At 40.7% G+C, this 25,909-nt stretch overlaps 1 long non-coding RNA gene across 1 annotated transcript in view; it reads right to left on the bottom strand.

Annotated features, from left to right (window-relative positions):
- Window positions 1-23,623, bottom strand: part of LOC117809997 — a 52,368-nt gene extending 28,745 nt beyond the window's left edge. Inside the window, exon 1 of the long non-coding RNA XR_004630659.1 lies at window positions 23,298-23,623. This is a non-coding gene — a long non-coding RNA (uncharacterized LOC117809997). The remainder of the gene's footprint in view (window positions 1-23,297) is intronic.
- Between the last annotated feature and the right edge of the window lie 2,286 nt (window positions 23,624-25,909).

The raw sequence follows: 25,909 nt of genomic DNA, 5'->3' as shown, positions 1-25,909 counted from the left end.
TGCTGGAGAGTTTAGAGTTGTGCATAGACACGCAGCTGTTAGACATTTTTGAGTGCGAAGCCACTACTTAAAATATACAGTACAACACTCAACTGATAGCACTTTTTAACACTATCAGAAATCCTAACTTTTCCAGACATCAGATGCAGCCAGCGGATGCCAATAGAAGACCGTTCCCTTTTCTTACATTGCCTTTGTGCACAGTCTGACCAGCAACTTCCACTGTGCACTTGCAGGCTAGAGTTATCAAGATACCAGAATTTAGAGCTTTTATATGATATGTAAGGGATAATGTATGGTGAGCGGATGATTATGTGGAATAGAATCCCAACTAACGAATGACTAATTTGAGCTTCATAGCTTTTGGATACTATCAAACACAGACATAAAAGATATTGTATTGTTCTAAAGCATGGGGTATTGAAAAGAATCAAAGTATCTACAATTTTAACTCCAACTTAATTAAAGATATTCATCAAAGCTAAACCATAGACTGTATAAATAATGGACGTAGATTCTGTGATGTCCCCCATCTGTTCCCGAAAGCTGTTTTGAAGCCAGCAGGAGCCATATTGGAAATGTTGAAGTCAACCTAAAGGCTGATTTAGGCTTTGAGCCTCCTAGCCAACAGCTACAGTGTTCCCGCCTGTCAGTCAAGTCAGTCATGTCCTTATTTGGGCAAAACTTGTAATATTAATATCTTTTGAACTGTTGTTATAAAAAAATTGACCCCAGCTACACAGTGCACCGATAGAGATTAGCTCTTCAGACTGAAGCTGTTTTTTGAACCAGGCTGTAAACATGTTTATTTCTGCTGTAAAGATCATCTTTTTTGAATTGATGTGTACTTGGTTTTCTGTGTTTCTGCAGTCAGCCTCAAGCGGATGCTCAATGAACTGCAGTTTATAACCCTTCCACATGGGCTTCATATTTTGAGACCGAAGGTTGCCGCTTGTGCTAAACCAACAGGTTCTTGTATCGCATTGAGGCACACTGTGTTTAACCTCCACATGAACTGTTTTCCTGCACACAGCTGAAGCCTGCTGAAAGACAGTGGACAATAATGCGTATGGCAACAACAACAAAAACATTCCTTTTCCTATGACAAAATCTGGTACCTGCCTACAGATTCTGTGCATATGCAGAATCCATAAAAGGAGACACGACTGAAAGACACACAGACTTTGATGCTGTAGCAAGGCCAGTAGAATGAGTAAGAACAAAGCTTCAACACAAAATCTTCAAACTGAACCAACACTGAATCATCAGCTCTAACAACCACATTGGATACTAGGGGGCTGTGTGCACCAGCTGGGCACAAACAAAGTCAGCCTTTTTCTATCAGACTTAGCTTTGACTGACTTGTTGTCTAGAATTTACACCCAGTGCACAAAGCCTGACTGAGAACAGTCACAACTATCGACTACCAACAAGGAAAGTGGGGAGGTCCATCACAAAAGCATCATTATCATGCAACACAATCATTGACAAATCTGGAGAGACTTCCCCCTCTTTCACAGGACTGAACGGCATTGACAGCTCAGAGCCGACAGCCTCATTTACATAAAACCTGAGAGCGATCAGCAGCTGCAGGATGGGGACAGAGCTGCGTTTCTTTCCGACACATGCTGGAGTTGAAGGGAGAGCTCTTTGACTCATTCAAACAGGGCTTGCTTGCCAAAACGAAACCTTAAAATCAGCTTTCTGTCTGAGCAGTATCCCATCATGGATTTCTCTCTTGTCTTAATGTCGCTTCATTGATTATTCTGGAAACAAGATGTGCTTCCATTGTACTTTGCTTCTAAGTTTTGTAACTGTGATTTATTGCATTTTGAGGCCTACTAGTGCGACTTTCCAAACTTACACCTGCTCCGTCCTAGGTGTAAAAGTTAAAGCAGGGTTTAAAGGTGACATATCATGCAAAATCGACTTTTAAATGGTTCTCTACCTGAAATATGTGTCCCTGGCATGTCTACAAACCCCCCGAAAATGAAAAAAATCCATTCTGCCCCTGTTCTGATTTCTACACCTTTCTGTAAATGTGTGTTGAAACGAGCCGTTTCAGACTTCCGTGTTTTTGTTACGTAACAACAATATCCGGTCTGTAACAGAGTCAGAGCTCGGAGCTTGTTCAGCCCATAGACTGTATAAAATAATACTGAACCCTTCCTTCGTTTTTCATTACCTGCACACGTGTGCTAACAAGTAGCTTAGGAGGGAGGCATGCTAGTTGTAGGCAAAATCTGTGACCAATCCTTCAGAAAGGTCCCGCTGCCTTTCTGGCAGAGGTTGGTTTTACTCCCCAAGTCTGCAGATTTGAAGATCTAGTGGCTGATTTGTATTTATCATGGATAAGTGCTAGCGCTAGTTAGCATAGCCACATAGCTACATGTAAGTAGCTGTGTACCAAGACACACGTCGACATACTGACAAATAAAACATCAGAAACACTAAATCTGTGACCAATAGTTCGGAAAGGTCCTGCTGCAGGCGCCTCTCCGTCAGGATCAGATTCTTGATCAGATTTAGAGGGTTGAAGTAGCGTGGTCTGTGAGCAGCCGTGTATATTCAGCCAACATGTAAACATTAGATCAACGTGCCGGAGAGCCGAGGGGACAGCCACTTCCTGAGGGGGCGTGGTCAGAGGGAAAACAGACTGTTCTGAGCAGGGCTGAAGAAGAGGACTTTTCAGGCATGCCAAAATCTGATTTCAAAGTGTTTTTTTGAGCATAAACTTTAAAGACATGTTTTGGGGACCTCTTATACCAATATATTTTGATAAAAAAAGCGTGATATGTCACCTTTAAGTTTTACTGGTGCACAGGGTATATCTAAGCTGGTTGTACCTTTCAGCTTGAAGACAGATGAAACAACACACCCAGGTGTACGCCCAGCTGGTGCACTCCGCCCCTAGCAGGTGACTGAAAGCATCGTAGTGATTCATTACAAAAATCAAAAACCTTATCTGCTGCTGAACCACAATTTATGCTTGAAGTGTATTACCTTAATAAACCAGTCACAGACTTTAGCATCTGTTTTAATGAAAAATAAATACCTGTTTATATTTCAAAATCCAGAAGGTCTTTGCTCTAACACTTACAACTGCCCTGAAGGAAAGCTGTGTCTCCCCAAAACCTCCTCTAACAATCTGGACAAAGATTTGCTCTTTTTATTCCACATTAAAAACATCCTCCGTAGTTGCACCTCTTTTTCACAGCCATAAATAAGATTGAAGTGTCACTTGTCCTCAGAGTATTTTGTTTATTTTGCACAAAAAGAGCAAAGACTAAAGTGAAGTATCATGTAGACCAGAAAAGATTGGTGTGGATATTCTTAGTAATATTTTTCAGATATCTTTTCCTGGAAAACATGAAATTATGATGATGACTGACCATGCACTCTCACATGTTGAACATTTTTGTGACACCCCCCCATGGCACTTAACAGTGTTTGTGTTTGAACGTGTCAACATACAGGGCTTTGGCTTCTGTTGATGCTAATTGGTGTCTGCAGTGAGGCCTTAGCTTCCTGCTCTGAAGGATAATATAAATTAGCAAAATCACTTAGCACACTGCTCTCATCACATCTCACGGGAGCCTAAAGGATCCTGGAAATACCTTTAGAACTGGTTAATGCTATTTAACGCACTTCTTTTAAAATAGATCATCAAAATTTAGTTCTCTGGAAAATGAGAGCTGATTGAATCAGTTATGCATGAGAGGCACAAGCTGGGACTTCATTGCAGTGATTGCTTGGATCCATTTATTTTTTTATATATAAACGCACACACAGAACTATCTAATGAAAAGAAGGCAGTCAAAAGAAGAGCTGAAAAAATAAAGAAGCTACACAAACAATCCTTAAACAACGCCAAAAACAAAACAATGAAAACGGCTAACATCTTCCTCAGGCAACAATTACCACACGCGTTGTTTTGTGCTGGTGTTTTGGATATAGTCCAAAGGAGCAGCTCTCTTATTTCAGTTTAAACCCCTCAGTGAATGTGTACCAAAAACTTTGTTTCTAGGCTTCCTATGTCTTTCAGTATGAAGGCACTGCTTCTTGTCCCAGCACACATACAGTAGGGTTTAGAGGTCACAGGCTCAACAGTATATCACATAGCAGAAAGAAAGAAAGACAGACAGACACACACCGAGACGGACGGACGGACAGACGGACAGACAGACAGACCCTTAACACTCATTCACACACTTTCATCAGTACAATATATTGCTCAATTTTCTTGCTGCAAATGGCATCAATGTGCAGTCAAAAAACTGCAGACCTTACACTTGATAAACATGTTATTCATGAGAGTAAACGAGGGGGCTCCAAACTGTGTCAGGTCACAGCGGGCTGTGTTCTGTAACATGAGGATAAATTTGCAATTTTGGAAATATCTCAGCCGTCAGTTGGGCTGATGGGGCTGGACCCTTGGACCTGTAAAAGTAATATGAGGAAGCTTGTATTTTTGCTTCTCTCTCACTTAACAGACTCCCACAATAAATCTCTCATGCTGAGCGGTAGTTTCAAAATACCAAGACTGATTGGGTAAATTCCCTCCTTCATACCAAACCCACACCAGCAGCTTTTCACACACTGATCTTGACTGTTTGGTCAGATATAACCTACAGACTTCTGTTTTCATGTAGTGTTCTTATTGAAGTATAAGTCAACTTTATGTGCTCTGCACACCAAAGCAGTTAGAGCCTCAAATGGCTTCACAGTGCCTGCATTATGAAACAATAAATGAAACCAATAAATGAAAAGGACATTTTACATCCCCTGGCCTTCAGCGACAGCAAGAAAGAAAACTCCAACTAAAACCTCATTACACAAAATGGACCCACTGTTATGTTTTATCTTCTTCTGGAACTTGTACAATCTGCAAAAATACATGAGCACAGGCTTTCACAGGACACTTCAGTTTCTGTACAGTCTATACGTCTGACAGCGTTTAATGCTTCAGAGACTGAGACTCTGCTACAGTGGCTATGTAAGGGAAAATAAGCTATTTCTGTGTTTAGCATGGGCCTTTAAGAGCACTGACTGATGTAACTTCCACACCATAGAAATAACTAAAAGAGCACATGCTTATGTTTAAAAGTGAGGGCACAGGTTGGCTTATAATAAACACTGTCTGTAAATAAAACAAATGTGAAAATGGGAAATGAACTACTGAATGGAACCAACCATCGAGACAAAAGGGGCCCCCGGGTTTAACTGCAAAATGCTACTGAAAGAACCTCAAACAACAACCACAAACAGCCATAAAGAGACTCACAAGAACCCTGAGACACAGGATGACCCTTATGATGCACAAAACAATGACAAGGAGACCCTAAAGCTACAGCAGACTCAAACCAACTGCAAAGAGAGAAAAACAGCACAAACAGGAGAAAAATAAAGCTTGGCAAGTTATTTATTTAATATTGTCAGTGACAAGGTAATTCAAAGTGCTTCAAAAAACAAACTCAGGAGAAGCAAAAAATAAAAGCAAGGGAAAATAAACATGAAGCACTAGGAGAGAGATTTCTAACAACCGCAAAGAGACTGAAATGACCAGATGAAGAAACAGTAACTGTGGAGAGAAAAGAGGCCTAAAGAATGCAAAATAACCACAAAGAGTCACGACAATTATCACAAAGATACACTAAATGACCACACAGTGACCAGCACTGTGCCTTTATAACATAGAATAACCACAAAGAGACTCTAAATGACAACAAAGACAATCAAATTAACCACAATGAGATACTTAATGACTGCAAGAAGACAAAATAGGCCACAAAGAGAAACTTAATGACTGTTAGGAGACACAAAGCAGCTTCAAAGACACACTAACTGGCCACAAAGAGACACTAAATCACCACAAAGAGACACCATGATAAACAATAAAAAAGAGAAGCAAAGCAACGGGAAGAGACAAGAAGACACTTTATGATCGGTCCTTGCTCTTCTGTCTTTTTGTGTTACTCCTTCCATCAGTCTGTGTGTCTGGCTTTTAGTAAGTGTCGATGGGGGGCCTTCTGTTCACTTCAGTACAAAGGGGAACACAGTCAGACTTGAACACCTGGATGGAAAGAATTGGGGTATGTCACGAGTGATGAAACTATTAACCTGCAATCAGCTTCTCAACATGCAAAAGACCGCAACCATCTCAGTGTGTGTTCCAATTCAAGCATTAGCATAAGACGCCTTGTTGGGAAATTCAGTTCAAACCCCAGCGTCCCCTCTTGTCCCGTTGTTGCCTCTCAAATTTACCTCAACCCTTCAGCAGATCTCTGTTTCCTTTCCTCCTGGTCTCATGCATTATTCATTCTCATGTTCGCAGGCTTTCTACCATCTTGTGCTTGATCAATAAAACATACCTGTGTGCTTGCTCCCTCACCTCTCCATCCTCTCGCCTGCTTCCCAAAGCCAAACCGGCGTGAGCCCATACTATACTGATGAAATAGCATAGATGGATGGCCTTTTCAAACTGGAAGAAAATGACTACATTTCTCTGCTGCGTGAGCTGTGTCCCTAACATAGGATGTGATGTGAAGTCGCTGTATTCGACACTTGCTTTGAGATTCCCTCCTATAACCCAGAGAAGTTGTCCTCTCAAAAAACACCTACAAAAGAGCTAACCCCAAAAGAGAAGCAGAGTCTAGGATATTTATCACCACAGACTTACTAAGAGGGCATAGGGTTTGACCAATGGTCCGCAAACACATTAATACATAAGCAGTATTGTATAGTGAGCGGATTGCTGTAGAGGATTGGAATTCTGAAAGGGTGTGATTGGGATAGAACAATCTCAAAATCTCACAATATGATAATACCTCAACAACAAGTCCATGGTACAATATTTAACAAAAAAGACTAACAACTTGGAGAAAAATGACATTGCGTAGTATCTGTGACGTCACCCATCTGTTCCTGAGTGCTATTTTGAAGCCAATCATCGTCGAGAGCCAAACTGGGAATGCTGAAATCAACTTAACTGCTGTCCAGCTAGTGTGAGGTAAAAAGGCGGGCTTTGAGTCTCCTAGCCAACAGCTACAGTGTTCCCGCCTGTCAGTTAAGTCAGCTGTGCCTCTCATAACGGAAAACTCGTAATCTTCATATCTTCTGAACTGTTGCGTTCTAAAAAACTTCACCCCTGTACAGTGTGTGCCGATAGTGAAATTAGCTATTAAGACCGAAACATCCTTTGAACCAGGCTGTAAACATGTTTATTTCTGCTGTAAAGATTGTCTTTTTTGAATTGGTGTGTATGTGGTTTCTGGTGTTTCTGTAGCCAGCCTCAAGAGGACGCTCAATGAACTGCAGTTTTAAACACTTCTGCACTGGCTTCATATTTTGAGACTTGAGTTTGCCGCTTGGTAAGAAATAAAGCTCTGAGTAGCTTGTGAAGTCAACCTATCCTCGGTGCAATCACTTGCTTGAGGCTCTGTAACTTTAGCCTTTGTCTCTTTGTGGAGAGCTGCTGATAGTTTTTGACTAAACAGTCCCTCCAGGAAAAATAAATAAATAAAATCGCAACTTTCACTGCAATTTTTTCAAAAAGCTGTCGCAAATTCAGGCTATTTGGGCCGCAACAATCACAAAAAAATCCCGCAAAATCCTGGAGGGACTGACTAAAGAGTGGCCAGGATTGGAATTTATACTTAGGCTCCAGCATGTTCACTAACCTTCTGAATCCTTCGTTGTCAGAAAATGGTCTTGGGCTATATTTAGTGATATATCGTGAGCTCTTCAGTGTCCTGGGGAAGTCAGGCTGTAAACGCTTCTTTTAGTTTTTTTGCCTGTCTGTTTTTTTTCCTCACGTTCTCAGTCTTTTTGGGTTGATGATTTGAAGAGTGGCTTTGTTCGCCACCTTTTCTTCTTTCTGGTGTCTTGACGAGGACAAACCGAAAGTTTCCACACGTGAGATTTAAAAGTTGCGGGAGCATCCACAACTTCAAATTCGGCCCTCTGTTCGCCAGGAACGCCAGCTTTTGGGCATTTTCATCATACTAGATCTGAGGCAGTGGGCAGAGTGGAAAAGGATGGTGGGCACACATGGTCTCTGTAGTTCCTACTTCCCTCCGCTCTACTCCGCTGCAGATGAAACAAAACTACACTTTTTGTTCAAAAGACTGTCTTGTAGTGTCACAGGTCCACGACAGTATTGAGACACTTGTTCTTGTTTTAAAAAGGGAAATCCATGATACCGTTTCATCCCTTGTCAACACCCCATGGTACTGGGGTCTCATGTATAAACGTTGCTTACGCACAAAGCGGGACCTGAAACTGGTATACGCTAGTTTTCACACCAAGTTTGTGATTTATGAAAACAAAACTTGACGTGAAAATGTGACTACCGGTAAGCAAACTCTATTTATTGAATAACAACATTAACAGACCCACGTCACCATAATCACCAAAATCACCAAAATCACCAAAATCTGCATATTCTATTTGTATGTGTGTCTGTTGTGAGTCGTTTCCACTAAGCGGTCATTACAAGATAAAGCTCGTCTTAAAGTTCATCAAATATTTCATCAGCTTTGTCTCACCGTCACATTTCTCCAAAGTGTAGAGGAAACACAACGGGCCGTATCCTAACGTGTTCGTCGGGAGGTAAAACCAAGGTAACATCAGAAGACGTAAAACAACCAAGTGACAGTCATGTTTTCAATGTTTCTAACGCTGTGCAGAGTCACTGAGTGTCATTCTACTTTTAATAAAGACTGCTGTACAGAGCACACAGAGCGCAGAGACACGGCACCAGCTGCCTCACACACTGATCACATCTTCATCACCTGCTCGTGTTTACTGTGTTAATGAGAAAAGTGTGGAGTAAAGCCATGACCGGTTCTCTTATTATCCTACATAACCTCATAATCAGTCAGAGCGCAGGCCAAGCTGCTCGTGATGAAACCAACACATTCAAACTTATATCCACGGATCAAACTCCTGTCAGATATTATCAGAGAGAGGAGATCACTGAAGGACATGAGCTCTCTGTAATGTGAAATAAAAGTGTGTGTCCTGTAAACGTGAAACACTGCAGTGAGACCCTGCGTGATGATGAATGATGGATGCTCTGGCACTGCTGACGGATACATGAATGCTGCAGCGACGTGGATTCACTCGATATTTGGGGGAGAGTGGGGTAAGATGAGCCAGTGGGTAAGTTGACCCACCCCCTGTTTCTAGGCAACTGTGCACATTTGTTGTCATGTGACCATAAATTCAGGAAGCACCCATCATTTGTACCTGGCACTGTTCAAGAGAAGCACATGGGACAACTGGTTGATATTTATTTACACAAAAAACATGTTTTTACGAGTCAAGGTACATTTTCTGCATGTCAGCTAAAATGAATATTATTTCAAAGCAAATGTATATAGGTCTAAAAATGTGCATCATGCATGTTGGTGATTTGCTAACGTATAAAACCAAGTGAATCACTTAGCTAAAGATTAGCCTGAATGGCTTAGCTAGGCAGTTTTTTTCTAAAAATGGCGTCTATGGGGCAAAATGAGCCAATTGCTGTGGGGTGAATTGAGCCAGTGGTTCAACTTACCCCGCCACCATGCACTGAAGTAAAGTCTCTGAAGCATAAAACTGTATTTGAGTGTAGAATGACACTGAGGCTTTCATGTCAGCTATGACACCACAGAATATCTCTTCTGGATTTAAGTCCACAGGGATTTTCCCTTACAACAGAGATGTTTTCTCTGATGAAGACTTTGAACCATCTGTGGTGTCAGACAGGCCAAACCCTGATATACACTGTGCTGCTGAAGATGATCCACCTGTGGCTTCAACCTCTGCTGAGCTGCCTTCACATGCATGTGCTTCAACAAGTGGCACAGATTCGCACCCCAGCCACCTTGGATAGGTGTCCCCTACTGAAATTATACCCTTACCCAAAAATCAGCAGGCCAGGAAACAAACAAAGCGCAAGCGAGTGAAGACAAGAATCCTCACCGATACACCTGAAAAGCAGGCCATTGAAAGAGCTCATGAAATGAGAAAGAACAAACAGAAGGGGAAAACGGAAATTAAGATCAAAGAACAAGAAGAAACAAACCAAGAAGAAAATCACAGTGCAAAGCAGCTCCAATCCCACTTGATGATACTTCTGAGTATGAAAGCTCTGAGGCTGAGAGAAGTGAACCAGACATTGAACAAGATCTGGTAGTTGGGGACTTCATCATAGTAAACTTTTCAACCAAATGCAAGAGCTACCATTACATTGGTTTGGTTGAAAGCCTGGAAGGAAACGAAGTGAACGCCAGATTTCTCCGCAGGGTCCGAGGAAGCACTGGCAATAAGAAACCCAACTTTTGCTTCAAGGAAAATGATGAGGGATCTTTCCCACGCAGGGATGTGCTGAAGAAGATACCTGAACCACTAAAGGTTGGAGGAACGGCAAGGAGGGAGCAACAACTCACATTTCTCAGCAACCTTGATGAATGGGATGTTGAATAGCCATTTTTTCAGTGTGCAGTGAGCTCTTGAGGCTCCAACTGTGTTCTCACAAGGTTAAACTGTGAAACTGTTTAACAAAACTGTTTAACAAAATTTCAAAAGAAACTACTATTTATGAATATTTTGTTTTGTTATACATGGCCAGCAGATTGGAACTCTTCGTTGATAAACATTATTTCTATTTTGGATGGGTTACCTCATTTAACAGTAATATTTAAAATTGTTTCACCAATGGCAAATATTAAAGTATTCTAAATATTAACCTTTATTTGGTTGGTTTTGTGTTGTTTAGGTCAGCTTTAAGAAAATGAATTAAACTATTTGAAAAAGGAAAATGTATGATTACATTACTTTTTTTTAAATAGGAAAATGATTTCTTAAATTTTCCTCAGGTTTGAATTTAAAAAAGTCAGATGGTCAATTTCCCCCATGAAGGCTCAACTTACCCACTGACTTGGATCAACTAACCCCTAACCTGGGGCAAGTTGAGCCTCAGTTAAACTTTTTTGTGGGAAGTCATATTTTTAGGGCCCTTTGTCCTGGAAGCATTTTATAATTGCAATTGATAGGAAACATCCTGAAATATATTATTTGTTTTAAGTGTACTTCTGTCTATTTATTTCTAGCCTCGAGGACAACATAAGTAAAAATTGGCTCATCTTACCCCACTCTCCCTATTTTTATTTCTTTTGTGGCCCTCCTGCAGTAAGAAACAAACAATAAGTGCTCTCTGACCTCTGCTTCATTCACGTGGACCACGTTTTGAGTGTCAGAAACTTTATTTTCTGTGTCTTCCTCTCTGTTGTTGCAGTGATTCACCGTGGGAACCTTTGATCTTCCAGCTCATTTGTATGCATTTTCATTCATAAAGTGCTTTGCATTGACCGTATATGGCTGAATGTGGGCGTGAAAGGGGCGGGATACGAGGCTCACCTTAACCTCAGCACGTCATCGGTCTCGTCATCAATTTCACTTCCTTGGAACATAGTAAGTAACGTAAGTCCTCACTTGATCGGCACTTCAACAGCAAAACACGCACGGAGAACGGGTGAAAAGCGAGGACAGCAGGCAGGACGTGACGATGACAACGTTGTTATTTATAGATACTCAAATACCCTTTTAGTATTAATAAGTTATAGATCATACGTGTTGATTTTGTTGACGAGACGACGACGAGACGAAAACTTTAGTAGCAGATGGTTTGACATTTAAGGCGGATCTATACTTCTGCTTTGAATCAACGGCGTACCCTACGCCATGGGTCCGCGTAGCTCCCGTACCTACGCCGAGGCCTACGCACGTAGCTGACGTGCACCTCCTCCAAAATGTAACTCCCTGTAGAGCCGACGCGGACCACAAGCTCTGTGATTGGTCCGCTCGGCGGCTTTGTCTTTCCCGCATTTACAACACTTCCGGGATCCCGGACATCGGCCGCACATCGGCCGTGTATTTCATCTCCTCCTCTCTATTCTTCATGTAATCATCTCTGTATGATAAACAGCAACATGTATCAGCTGTAGATTAACATAACACGCTCTGAATCGATGTGGAAAAGTAAACAGAGATCGTAGCGGGACCGGAAGTAGGCGGCCGGCTATCAGAGAGACCACACTGCCCTCAGTCATTTCGGCGGAGAATTGCTGTGCGACACAGACACACAAGTATGTGGTGCTCATGTCTGCGTCAGCCCCTGCTGCATACGGGAGACGCAGAAGTATAAAATCGGCCTTAAGAATCCATGTTTCCCCCGCAGTGCGTCTAATTTTTGGAAATAAAATCAATGCATTCTGTGACAGGCTGAGTTATTATCTGAGGGGCACAGTGTTAGCTTGGTCACCTACCTGCAGCAGGTGTGCTTTGTGAACCAGCTCTCCCTGCCTCCATGTACCTGTCTCAACTTCAGTGAGGATTTTTACCCCCCGATGTGTGTTAGTGACAAAAACACAACCAGGGGACATCTGTTTAATATTTGAGGTTTGCGGTTTTTGCCGCTCTCAACGTAAAAAGCTCCGCGTGTAGAGCTTGATTTATTCCAGTGTGGTGAAATGTTGAATACAGCCCTTTCATGGCATTTTTATTTGAATTAAGAGAATCAAAATACAGTCACAGTGGTCACATCAAGAATGTTTCTAAAAACAACTGTAATTTAGCATATTTACTTGCCCCTGGGATGTTATTGGGGAAAAATCAGACTTTTTGGGCCTAACAATCATAAAAAAAATTCACCCCAAATCCTGGAGGGACTGTCTTATCACAGACTCTCATTGGCAGTAATATCATCTCCTGACAGAAATCCAGTTCATTTGACAAAACGGTGGAGAGGAGGTAGGAGAGATAAATGGCACTAAAACTGGAGGCTAGGATGGAGAAATCTACAAAACTGAAGATGCCAAATGAAGTAAACAAACTGAACAGGCTACGGAAGTGTTTAAAGACTGATAAATAGAAAAGAAACTATCCCAGACTAATGGTGACGAGGCAGAAAAAGTCAATCAGGTGCTGCGCTGATTCATGTGGTCCTGTTCACCTTGTTTCTCTTCACCATCAGTGGAAGTGTTCAGTTTAAGGTGAGTAAAAACAACTAAGTGAGCTCATTTTGAGAAGGCTGCAGAGTTTAACTGTTACTATGGACGCAGTGTCCACAGTCTGCTACATTCACAGCCGGCCTGCCTTGTCCTTCCTTTTCTCAGCCACTCTCGTCTCTTTTCTTTCTTTCACAGTAAACAGACCAACATCAAATTAAGCAGACTTATTTCCAAAATAGCAACGTTAGAATCAAATATACCCACCTGTGAGGAAAGCCAGGTCCTTTATGGGTTTATAAAAAGTGCACACATTGCTAAGTTCAAAAACCATCAAATTGATGACCTTAATAGTTCCATTGTGATTATTAGCTCCAGACAAGTAGAGCTTTATAAAAATCTCCAGTCGATTTTAATGTGCCAAAACGCAATCAGAAACATATTCTGCACCAATTACAGAGGGGCTAATGCAGTTTATGGTCTTCTGGAAGGTTTACAATCATCTGATGTTGGAAAGAAAGGATCATGTACACCAATCACTGATTGTGCCTCTCATGTTTGAACTTCCTGATGGTTGCACTGATGAAAACTCTTGAAGATATTTGATGAAAATTGTCAAAAAGAAGGCCAGCATGTACGACTCCTCATTTCTTTTTCCATCCGAGCTTAAAACTCACTCAAAAAAGAGCTCACGAAGCGCTGATTTGACTTGATTGTGAACTCTATACACTCCCCAAGTATTAAGACACTCAAACGTTACACAGATGTGATTATTAAACATCTCAGTCTGCAATGAGTACAGCCTCATCACCATGGAGACATGTCAAAACACAACACTTAGAAATAGTTATTGCACCTATAGGGTACAACTCAACTGTAAATCATAAAACAGCAAAAACATTTTACTCACTCAGGGCTAAACAGCACTTTTTTAACCATGAAGTGTAATTATTTCTCTGATTGCATGCCAAGATGCAACACAGTAATCCAGTAGAGACCTAATTAATTGGTTTGATATTTCCATATTTAATAAAGCTCCCTACAATGTGCTGCAGTTTGGGGACATTGGGGAGACTGTGGGTGATACCTCCCGTGGACTTTCTTTTGTGGATAAACAAGCCGTATGTTGATGTGGTGGCACACTGGGCACCTAAACTCCACTGAAACAGCTTATTTTAATCATTGACATGGAGCAGGTGGAGAGGTTAACAGTGGTTAATTGTATAATGAAAATATATCAAGCTAGCATGTAAAAATACTCACAGCTGTCAGTTTGACTTGTATTAAACATTATATTTGAGGCTACACTCAAAACCCTCAGGGCTTAAGCCACTGCCCACCGAGACTTCATGCTCCAGGCCATGCTGCGATAAAGTGTGCCTGGAGGCTGCCCTGTCCATGCTACAGCTTTCTAGAAGAATTTAAAGGCAAGGAATTGGGAGGTCTGGCACAAACATAGCCACACTACTGATCTCAGGATATTAACATTACTTCTGTGGAGAAATGGTAAAATTATATGCAAACAATGTTTTATAGAGAGTTAGAATGAAGTAGCACAAAAGTAATATCATTTTAAGTTATTAAGTTGTCATTGATAGATTTTTACTGGTTTCAGGGACTACTAATGAAGAGGTGGTCAGTAATTCTGCACAGTATGACCAAAAAAATAGCTAATTTCTGTTACATTGATCAATAATGCTATAGCAATAAGAAGCACAATTAATATACAAATACTCAAAAGTGCATATTAGCTAAAAATCACAGTTTCTCGGCCAGTCGGCTTTTGCTCTTGTTTTGCCAAACACCTTTGTTCACATCATGTCCCTCCTGAATGCAACATAAGTCCAAAAAGCAGTATTTTCCCCACCAATTAATCTGTTGGTAGCTGATAGGTAGCATGGATTTCATCTGAATGCATTAAAATTGTGTGAAAGTATGGTCATTATAGACAGGCCTCCAGCCTGGGTATAAGGGGTCAAATATACACATTTTACCTATCATCCAGTATAACAAGTAAAATATTTGAATGCTGATATAGAGAGCCCTGCTTATTTGCCTACAATATTTCTTCTTAATCATTACCATAGTTATTTTTTCCCCTCATTGTGATACTGATGAAATTGCAACTTGTGCAGCACTAATCAATGAGACAACTTACTGCAGTGGAGTTTGTTGCCACTATATCTGCTAAAGTGTGCTGTACAAACTCATCAGTATCCACAACATAGTCATCCATTCAAAGATATCCAGGAACGACAAAATAAAGACAGACGGCACAAAGACCATTATGGGCCAAGTGTTAAGCCAGGTGAAAGCCACAAACGGAGACGTATTCTGCTGAGACTGATATATGTTTAGACTTTGAGTTCATTCAACAAGAGATAACGCTCAGTGAAATGAGGAGCTATGACAAATTCAATTCAGTTATTTCAGATTTCAAGGAGCTTAATAACCTTTTAAACTCATGAATGCTTTAGGAGAAGGAAACAGGGAGTACATTGTAACCCAATAAGTATCAACGTGCCACTTCCTGACTACCTTTTTCTGCAATTGAGGTGTTTTTAAAGCCTTTACTGACAGCTTACCTCCATACATTACTTTGATTACATGAAATAATGAATGATATTAGTAATGACTCTATGAGTCTCCTTGTTTACCGTCTTTGGTGTTTTTCTTTAACAGGTAGTTCATAGTTTAGAGTTTCCACTGTGCCTCTGTGGTCTGTAATGCCCCGTCTGTTGAGCTCCAATCGTGTGCTTCGACAGGACGCTGAGGGGGTACCCACTTTCTGATGGTGATATGGTTGGTGGTGGCACTCTTGATTGGTGTTGTGTTTTCTATTTGAAGTGTGGGTTTTAGTTTGGGCTTTGTTTTCCCAGTGCTTACACTGCTTATACTTCCAGTGCCTCAGCTGTGGGTGGTAAGCTCTCTGGCTGAGGTATAACTGACTGTCCTTTCATTTAGCTTCAATGTTTCAGTACGTGTTCATACAGCCAGTTATTATACAGCCCACACTGATTGTTGTGACCTCTATATTAAGCTTCCTGTGCCTCAATTCAACTATTTACTCCACGTTCTTACGGACCTGAGGAGTCACATAAACAAACATAAGCCAATTATCTGCCTGTCACTGATTTGTTGCTCAATTATTGAGTCTTTACTTCTCACACTGTTGTTCACTGGATTATAGTCTTAATGTCAATGCACAACCCACTTCAGCTCAGGTCCTGCTTCACAGATTGGCAAGTTGGTGATTTTGTTAAGTTTCCAGCTTTCCAGTATGACCCACTCAACTTCAAATGTTTGTCACTGGACCTTCTTCAAAGCAGACTTTTTGGCTCCTCACAGCAGGAAAAGCAGAAGTGCTTGCGTATCATGTCGTACCTGATACGGTGCATGCTAATGCTGGCTCACTGGCACGACTGACTGGCAGTATTGAAGGAATTAGTCAATCATTAACAACATTTGTTTCGTCAGTGTTTCTTTTCTGCTCTGAAGAGTCGACATTTCTGCTGCACAGTGAGTCTTCATATAAATGCTCGCTCCTGATATCTTCCCATAATCCTGAGAACAAAACTTAATTAACGATGCCTCACCTTACGTATGAATTCTTGATTCTGGTATTTTGGCAATTCTTATAGGAAGCAACAAAAAGTAATAAAAGGCCATTATCATTCGTAAATTATATGATACATTTGACTTAAAACACAAATAAGTCTACAGGTGCATCTAAAATTTCCTGTAGCCAGATGGTGATGAAATTCTAAACCAGCTTGCTCCAGGTCCAGGCTTCGTTTTTGTACATTTCTGGGAGGAGCAGGGTGACTAAGCTTTACGTCAGCAATTTAATTTGCATGAAAAAGAAAAATGTCTGCCAGCTGCAAATCAGGAGCAGTGGAGGAGGTGCAACTAAGTGTTGATAAGTTGACAACAGAGAAGATTAGTTTAGCTATTTGATGCTAAAAGGGTGGATGTGATGTCATGATTGACAGCTGTGTTGATAAATGCGGCTCTTGCAGCATTCTTTACTGGATTAGGAGAGTAAATGACGAACAGCAAACACAGAAAATATAGCAGACACCGAAACAGTCACTGAACTTTCCATGAGTGTCTGCTTCACATTAACATAAGAAATATGTTCTGCTGTGGACTGTACCGACCTGAGGGATGGTTGATGTTTTATTGGTATGTTAAATGTGTGTTTTGGTTTACAGCAAGGTTGGGAGTGACGCCAGCCCCGCAGGTCCGCCGGCCAGATCACCTCGGCGCATGCTTTAGCTCCTCCAGCAAAACATGTTAGCGTCTGTTAGAAGCGGTATTATGGCTTCATTCCTCACAATGGGAGGAGATGGAGGCACGCTGTTCTTATTAATATGCAGTCAATGGTGGGAACACGCCTCAAGGTCCTTGAGTTTGTTATTATGAATATTGGAATCAGGCTTTGGTGTGTATGCTTTGATTTAATGCACCTGTTTGAAATGTCAAAGGCAGAGGTAGCTGAATGAACTTTTTATGAAAACTGTCTGGGCAGTTTGGCCTTACAGTGAATATTTAACACAACAGATTGACAGAAATTAACTTTTTGCCAAAACACTCATGTGACTTCCCAGATTTTAGAATATCTTGGAAATCAGCGAACTCGCTTCCTCTCTATGAGTCATCTAAAGCAACTGAATGTCCACAATGACTCCCACAGTTCCAACACAAAGTTATACAGTGAACATAAAGTGTGTGTGCTCACTTGGTCTGACTTTGTAGTGACTGTGTAAACTGAAAGGTCACACTCGGCTGCCTCTCCTGCAGGTGGCCATCCATCAAGCCCTTGGCTAGGTCTGTTAAAATCTGCACCAATCAACTGACACCACAAATTACAGTCCAATTTGTTAACAGCAGAAAACAACTTCTACCTGAATGAATGTTTATGTTTTCAGGATGAGTCAGAGGAAGCAAATGACAAACTACTGACCATTTAAATTATCCTCCAATAGCTTTTTTCACACTGTGAGCTTCATGTAACCTTTGATATACCATCCAAACTCATTAATTCACCTCTCAAGTTTAAGTGTGATGCCAACATTAATAACAATGCCCTGATAGTGAACAGGGCATGGCTGCAGCCTGGCAGGGAGTGAATAGACAATGCTCCTTTGCTGAAACCCTTGAAGTGTCAGTGGAGAGACTGCTAATTAATGTTCCATGAGGTTGAAGTACTGCACTGTTGAAACAGTGGTAAGAAATGACATAATTACACAAACCACAGCACGCCTGTTCTCGAAAAGAAACCACTGTATTCCACTCTAATCAAGAGGTTGTTTATTTGTACCCAAAATAACCGAAATCTTGAAACTGAAAACACAGAGCTTAGAGGAGTGAGAGTCAGCCAACAAGAGAGAGAATATGTTCAACACTCACGTCTGCTTGACCATCTTTCCAAATTTCTCTGAATAAAAATAGCTTTCTGTTTGAAGCAGCTATTCAGCATAAACACAGTGGATTTAAAGATCTGTTGAAGACCAGGAAATTATGAAACTATCTTTGTGTAGAATTGTTATGAAAGCCTCCAAGTTAAATGGCTACTATATCGGAGCCGATCTAGGCGTTTTTTAATTGATCAGTGATCAGCATTTGATCTGGTGATTTACGTCAGCTGTCACTGAACACAATTTGCAGCTGCAAACGCGAGTAATTGAGCGTTCTGAGTTTGCTTAACTATAATGAGGAAATAACAAATGGGACATTGATGCAGAACTCAAACCATGATTTAAATTTTATTGTAGAACTCACATGTTCACCGCCAGACACATTACAGAAAAGCATCTGCTCTACACAGCCCACGGTAACACAAAAAGGCCAAAACAAACCGAACACAGGTCAGTCTGTTACGTTAGCATTAGCAACCTTGTGGCTAGCGGCAGCTGCCGTTCTCTATACAGGCATGCCACTCCTTAGCTGGTGGCATGCAACCGTGTTTTAATCTCGCTGTCGCTCCCAATATTTATGTTCTCCGTCTCGCAGCCGGATGCTAACATTGTGGATCACGCATCGTCTTGTGAGTGTTGTGTTCAGCCTCAGATTTAAGCATGCTGTAGTGAATGCACACAAATTTAGTGGGTCTCATACAGCAGAGCTTGTAAAACAGAGTTTTACAACAATGAATAAACAGAAGATATTTTAGTTATATTTTAATTATTTATTTTTGTTAGTGGAAAAAAACAGCGTGCAGCTCAACTCTCATCTCTTGTGCAACTATTATATAGGCAAACACAAGTATTGGATCGGGGCTCTGTATCAACAAATATTCAATATATTAAAAATCTGATCAGGGGCCTAAAAAGCTGATCATGACATCCCAACTTGTGGCTGCTGTTTTACCCACAAAAAAGTATCTAACATCGGTCAAATTATTTGACACAAATTATTAATCTAAATTAAACATCTCTTTAAAAAAGCCTTCAGCCATTCCTTGTTCCAGCACTTAGAGGCATAAATATTTATCCAGAGAAGAACCAGAGAACAAAGCTGTGTTGACAGCTGAGCAACAAGTACAACAAACTGGAGATCTTCTAAACACCCCATGCTTTCCAGTTAGAAATTAATCCTGCAGCGAGGTCTCACAAAAGAATTAATGTCACAAATGTCTGAGCTTCAACATCATAAGGTAATGATTTATTTAAAGTACCTCTGAGCAGTCAACTGTCACTCTCACCAGCTGGGCGGAGAATGACCTGCAAGCTCACGTCAGGTTGGAGACGAGTGTAACCTTCCGTCTGATATTAAAGATTCAAAGACATCCGTTAGCTGAGGGCCTGTAAGCGTTATGACATATGACAGGCTCACATGCACAATTCAAGAGCTAGTGATACATTTTTCATAAGTTCTTAAGTGTGAAGAGGTCATGGCTTTTTTGTTTCAACAAATGAATTATTTTACATGGAAAAAGTTGTCAAGTTGTTTTTTTTTTACTTTAATATCTGTTATATTCAGTCGTGAAAGTGCCATGACCACATATGATGATGTCAGTCAACTTATGATTTAAGTCTTGACTAAAATATCTCAGCAGATGTTTAATTGAGACATTTATCCAACCCTTTGGTTGAATCATAATAACTAGTGATTTCTAAAATATCTATCCTACCTCCACCAGGGGTTTTTTCTGTGCTTTACTAAGTTTTTAAAAACATATATTAAACTGAAAACCAGTGGTCTAAGCGTGCACCCCATACAGGGGCTATAGTCCTCGTTATGGCGGTCACTGTCTCAACTCCAGGCCTCAACCATTTGCTGCAGGTCTTCCCCCACTCTCTACTTTTTCTACTATTTCCTGTCTCTCTTCAGCTGTCCTATCTATTAAAAAGAATACCTCAAAATATAACTTAAAAAGAAAAACTGATAACCACATCTTTATAAGAAGAGCTTATCAGCAAATGTTAGCACTGGGGTGTGCGTGTTAAGCTGACTAAACGATTTAACGTCACCACCCTCTATAGTCATCACCGGAATTACTAATTAAAGGAATCATTCATATTTTAAATACTGCATAAAATGCCAGCCATATGTTGTGTCTAAGTTGTAGTGCAGCCACCTGCCACTAGCTAGGGCTGTAGCTGCTATAAAACTATAATGCTCTACAGCCTGGATGTAAAAAAGCACAGATGACAGATGGTGTCTTGTAGCGCGGCATGGTTTGGCAGTATAGATTCAGAAAATGGTGATAAAGTTGTCTGAGACTGTCTGGTTAAGCTTCCTGGCAATATACACTCCATCAGAGCGTTGTGTAACCAGCAAAGTGTACTGCTGTGAGCATGTTTGCATGTTAAGCATGTTCGTAAGTTAAGAAACCAAACTTAGTTAAAATATTTCACAGACAATGCACAGTGGAGCATAAATACATCTTCACAAGTACATTTACATAAGATTAAATCAGGTTTTTCTCTGAGAGCTTGGCAGCATACTTAAGCTTGTATTTACCTTGTAGCGATGCACAGTGTCTATAAATTACAGCCTCACAGAGTCACTAGCATAGCTAGAGGAATAAATAATATGAGCAGACGTCATTGATTCAAAGGATAGTTTCTGCATGCTCACAATCAGACAGCTGCACACTTTCTCTGCTCAGTTAAACATGTGCCTGAGCTTAATGACTTTCTCTTTGTTTCAAGCAACAACAGAAAATGTCTATCGGCTCTCACTTCGCAGTGTAATATGTTTGGTTCCCAGATTAGCATCTCAACATGGCTATCAGACAAAGGCTGTGTTAGAAGACACTTTCCTCCAGTGTGGAAAAATTAAGATTCACAGCCTAATGTAGGACACCTCCATCTGAATATTTCATGCTGTATGCCCAAGCATCAAACCCAATCCCACTTTACATCTGACTAATGTGATTAGAGGCGCTACATTATTATTAACACAATCGGGTGGAAACAATTCCAGATAGAATATTTGTGATATTTAGAGTATCTTTCCGTCCCATATTGTTGTGGGGGATTTCACAGAGGGAGCTCTGCTCTCTAATTTTAAAGACATATGGATGCTGCTTTCATCATGACAGCCTTTATTTTGTTTTTTATTTTGACTATCATGTGTTTGACACATTTGAGTAAACCCTGAAATCTACACATCATTGTGTCAGCACTCAAGTATATCTCCTTCCTGTGTTATTACAGACAATTGTGGGATTGAGAAAGCAACAGAGACTAGCTTTAAGAACAGCAGCACTGCAATCTTCTTGTAATCCAATTCCACAACAGTTCTGCAGGGTGTCATATTCTAAATATATTACCGCAGATTTTTCCTCGTCTGTGAAATGAAAAATTATCTTAATATTTTACACTGAAAATCTGTGAAACTCAGAACTGGAAGTAACCCACATAGCACGACATAAAACTCTGCAAACAAAGCAACGCCATAACAAAACCAGAGAGAATGTACTCTCATCCTGTGGAGGCTGGAAGAGGGTTTGAAGCAGAGACAACAAAGACCGAAAACAAACAACCAGAACCAGATATACCCTGGCTGGATCACAGAACGGGGGCAAGACTCCCCCTCAGCTGCTGCAGGATGGGAATGGCAGTAACAAATTATGTGCCAAAAAGTGGGGGCCCCTGCCAGGGCTGAATGCATTAAGCATGCTGTTTAGACTCCATAAAATAGTCCACTTCTGTCCTTGGGGAAAATATGAGGTTCATACAGGGACAATGCTAAGATCCACTAGTTTGAATCAGAGACAAGGAGCTCAGGTAAGGAGCAGACAATTACTGGAAAACATGGGGAGTTTTCATATGGAAATAATATGGAAATGAAGCTTGGGGATGTGTAAAACTGCACTCTCTTGTATATCAGTTTCCAAACCTGGTTTTCAGGGCCCCTTGAGGTCTCAAGGTAAAACTGAGGGTTTGTGAGATTAATATCAAGGCAAGAGATCAAATAAAAGCACTAACTTTTTTGCTCACTGTATCAGAATTTTCTGCAGGCAGAACTTTATGTGAAGAAAAACTGGACTCTTTGTTTAATGCCATAAGGGTTATCTCTGAGTCCACACAAAAAGAACTGAAAGCTAAAGAGGGAAGGAGTCGAGAGAAATTGGTGTTTGCCAGACAGAGTTGGTTTAGTAAAAAGATTACATCAAATTGCATTGTGGGAATGCAGTATTTTGGGTGTTTGACCCCAGACGAGGGACTTAAAAGTCGAGATACCTTTCCCTCTGCAGAATTCAGACAGTAGAAAAAACACTGTTTCTGTACAAAAGTTTAACACTCATATGCTATGTTATTCTGAAGACCTAAAAATCAGAGGGGAAATGAGATTGTTTGATTGAACTGAGAGAAGGTAACACATAGAGATGACCTGGAAGAGCTCAGCTAATTCAAAGAAGCTGCAACCAATCTTGTATCAGAAGCCTGGATCATCTCATCCCATGTGCGGCTGAGATCCATTGATCTAAAATGTTCATATTACATTAAAAAACAGATTGTCTCACCAGCAGATGTTACTTCAATACCATTAGCACAGCCACCACACATCTAAACAACCACATAGCAGTCAGCAACAACTACAGGGAGCTGTGATTTGGGGAGCTATGGGGGCCTGACTTGTTAAGCAGGTGCTAATGTGTATGTTGTTGTTTTTACTCGTTTATTTGTGTTTACACCACAAACAGTAAGTTATATTACTAAAGAAACAATTATCTCAGGTATGCAAGCAAGGCAAACAAACAACACCTGTGGCACTGAAGAACAGCAGCTAACATTAGCATGAGTTCAAAGCACATGAAGTTTCTCATTTTAACTCAAAACGCTTACTTACAGTGTTTTTGAAGCTCATCCGGTCAGTCTCTTTCTTCACCGTCTTCCTAATACTCCTAATTGTATCGCCCATGAGTGCAAACATCGTCTCCATGAAGTCAGCATTTATCTTGCTCATTGCTGGAATTAGCAGTCCACTCAACTCGGTCCACTGTCGTCGTTTCCTCTTGACAACAAAATAAGTTGCACATTATCGATTAATTAACTTTATCACACAAAAAATAGGAACTCTGTTAATTTCCCTGAGAGGATTCAAGCCTATGAAAACTACAAACTGCTGAAGTAAGTATGCTTATGTTGTCTCGACCTTTAAATGCTATCAGACTCCAGACGCAGACGGTCTGGATGACCAATCAGAGAGGACGACATAACGAGCCCACGTTTGTCTGCAGAGCCAGACGCTGTGGTTTCAGGACCGCAACTCTAGGACCCATGTGTTGTTGCAACAAGGACGGTTCGGGTCAGGGCTGGGATTACGGTTACACACTGAAGATGCGACCCTTGGCTTAAGAATGCACAGGCCAAGGGGGTGCCAAGGGTCTTAGAATTGAGTCCTTCAAATGCAGTTTTGAGTCTGCACATGGCTGGACCTCAATGAATAGAATATTACTGGCCTAGTTATTTGGGCAGTATATACGCCAATATGATGTCTCCATATCATCTATAAGTGTATTTCAATCCATTAATATTTAGCATCACAATATGACCTGGATGATGTGGAGCATGCAGGGCTTAGCTTTTCTTCAGAGGGCATAAAACCCAGCATTCATTTATTTAGACCCAACTACACATAGGCCTGCATTGTTTTCCATTTAAATATCAATGATGCAGAATATATGTTACACTCCCCCACTGGAGATAGTCCCCAGCATTTATTCCTATAAACTATATCTGTGGAATTATGGGTGCTATATCATTTGCAGGTTATAAAGCGTTTGTGATGTAAGGCAATACATAACTTATAGTAATTTATGTTCCACTGTGAAAACTTAAATATGCAGCATGAACATGTGGATTCTTGTGCGGTCCTTTTAATGGCTTTGTTGACCATGATAAAAACACAGAACTGTTTCACCTTAAAATGTATCTCACACTGAAACATAAATCCTCATCAAACATTATTCAGGAAACTTCAACCCAAATATTTAAGATATAAAACACCTTGAGGTAGATACTTGGGTTCAACTCCAGACTGCATCCCTCTGCAGCGTGCAACCCAGATCCCAGGAAGACCAAACCCTTGTCTCAGAGAGGGCCTTTTTGCTCTCTTTTTTTTTTTTACTGCTACCATATTCTAGTCACCCTTAAGGCAAGGCTATCTAAATCCTACGGACTGCTCCTTTAATGAGCTTTTTCTTAATGTTAGATTGCAAAACAATGCAGCAAATTGCTTGTTAATCCCTAACATTCACAATTAAACCTCTTAAAACTCAGCGCTTCATAAGACTACATCTGGCACAGGTGATAAGACACAGACTAAATGTGATCACAATACTGAGGCTCTCGGGGTTAAGATGTTTTACAGTTACAGTTTTCCCTGTAGGATCAATAAAGTACTTATGATTGTGATTTTGGTTCAGATTTAAGGTCCAAACATCAAAGGCTCCATCACTTTAGGTGCTTGGATCTTGCCAGCTGGGCCCTCTGGCTGTTGTTTAGATGGGTTTTAGAAGTGAGATGTTGCTAGGAGCCAGTACAGTTAGGAGTGTAAGAGAAAAACCTTATGGTGGAAACAGTCAATCAGAGAAATCCGAGTAAGCAGGGCTCCCTGACACCTGTTTACACTCAGGAGAAAACTGCATGTCGGTCCAGGGTGAGATTATTTGCTCCATCCTCTCAGCGCTGAATTTAATCTGAACAAGATCATCTGGTTTTACTGGACATATCCCTGAGGTGCATCTACACCATCGACTCTGCTTTTCCCTTTAAAGGAAAACCCACCCACAGAGCGAATTACACAGTGAGAAATCCCCCATCTGTAATGTTTGGATTTATTTTGGGAGTTATTTTAGGAAGTTTCTAAATCGTTTCATCTTGTATCCAGTTTGAATAAACCCCTCCTCATTACTATCGACTTCTCCCTGGCTTAATGATTTGCCGGGTTAGAGGAGGAACCACAGAACAGTCCTGATCTTGTTATCAGCTGTGAGTTTAGCACAGTGTGTGTAGGTGGAGAAAACCAAAACCCCTCACATTAGACGCAAGTATCATCGGAGTAATTAAGATTTGAGTTCACACACAGTTCTTCTACATGGAAACTTTCTGTGTTTTATTCACTCTGACATACTCGGAGCACAAACTGATGCTGGAGCCACGAACCAAGCCTTTCAAAGTTTGCTATTTAAATCTAATAAAAGTTAAAATCTCATTTGTGTGTTTGAAGTGGAAAGCAATGTTTGATTTTTAGAGGTCAAAACAAATCAAACCAGAAATGTGTTCTTCCTTTGAATCACTTGTAAATGTCTGAGGTTAATGCAGCTCTGTTTGGCAGAACAAGAAACGTATTCAGTTTATTCCAGGCCAATATTTGAGATGTCACAAAATAAGAAACATGGGTAAAATATAAGGATGTAATTTTACTTTTTTATAATTGAAAACAGTATTTAATTATGA

The sequence above is a fragment of the Notolabrus celidotus genome, chromosome 3 (genome assembly GCF_009762535.1).
Source record: "Notolabrus celidotus isolate fNotCel1 chromosome 3, fNotCel1.pri, whole genome shotgun sequence".
In the NCBI taxonomy this organism is placed as follows: Eukaryota; Metazoa; Chordata; class Actinopteri; order Labriformes; family Labridae; genus Notolabrus; species Notolabrus celidotus.
The sequence above is the reverse complement of the archived record's forward strand: the minus strand, read 5'-3'. Positions and strand labels throughout refer to the sequence as shown.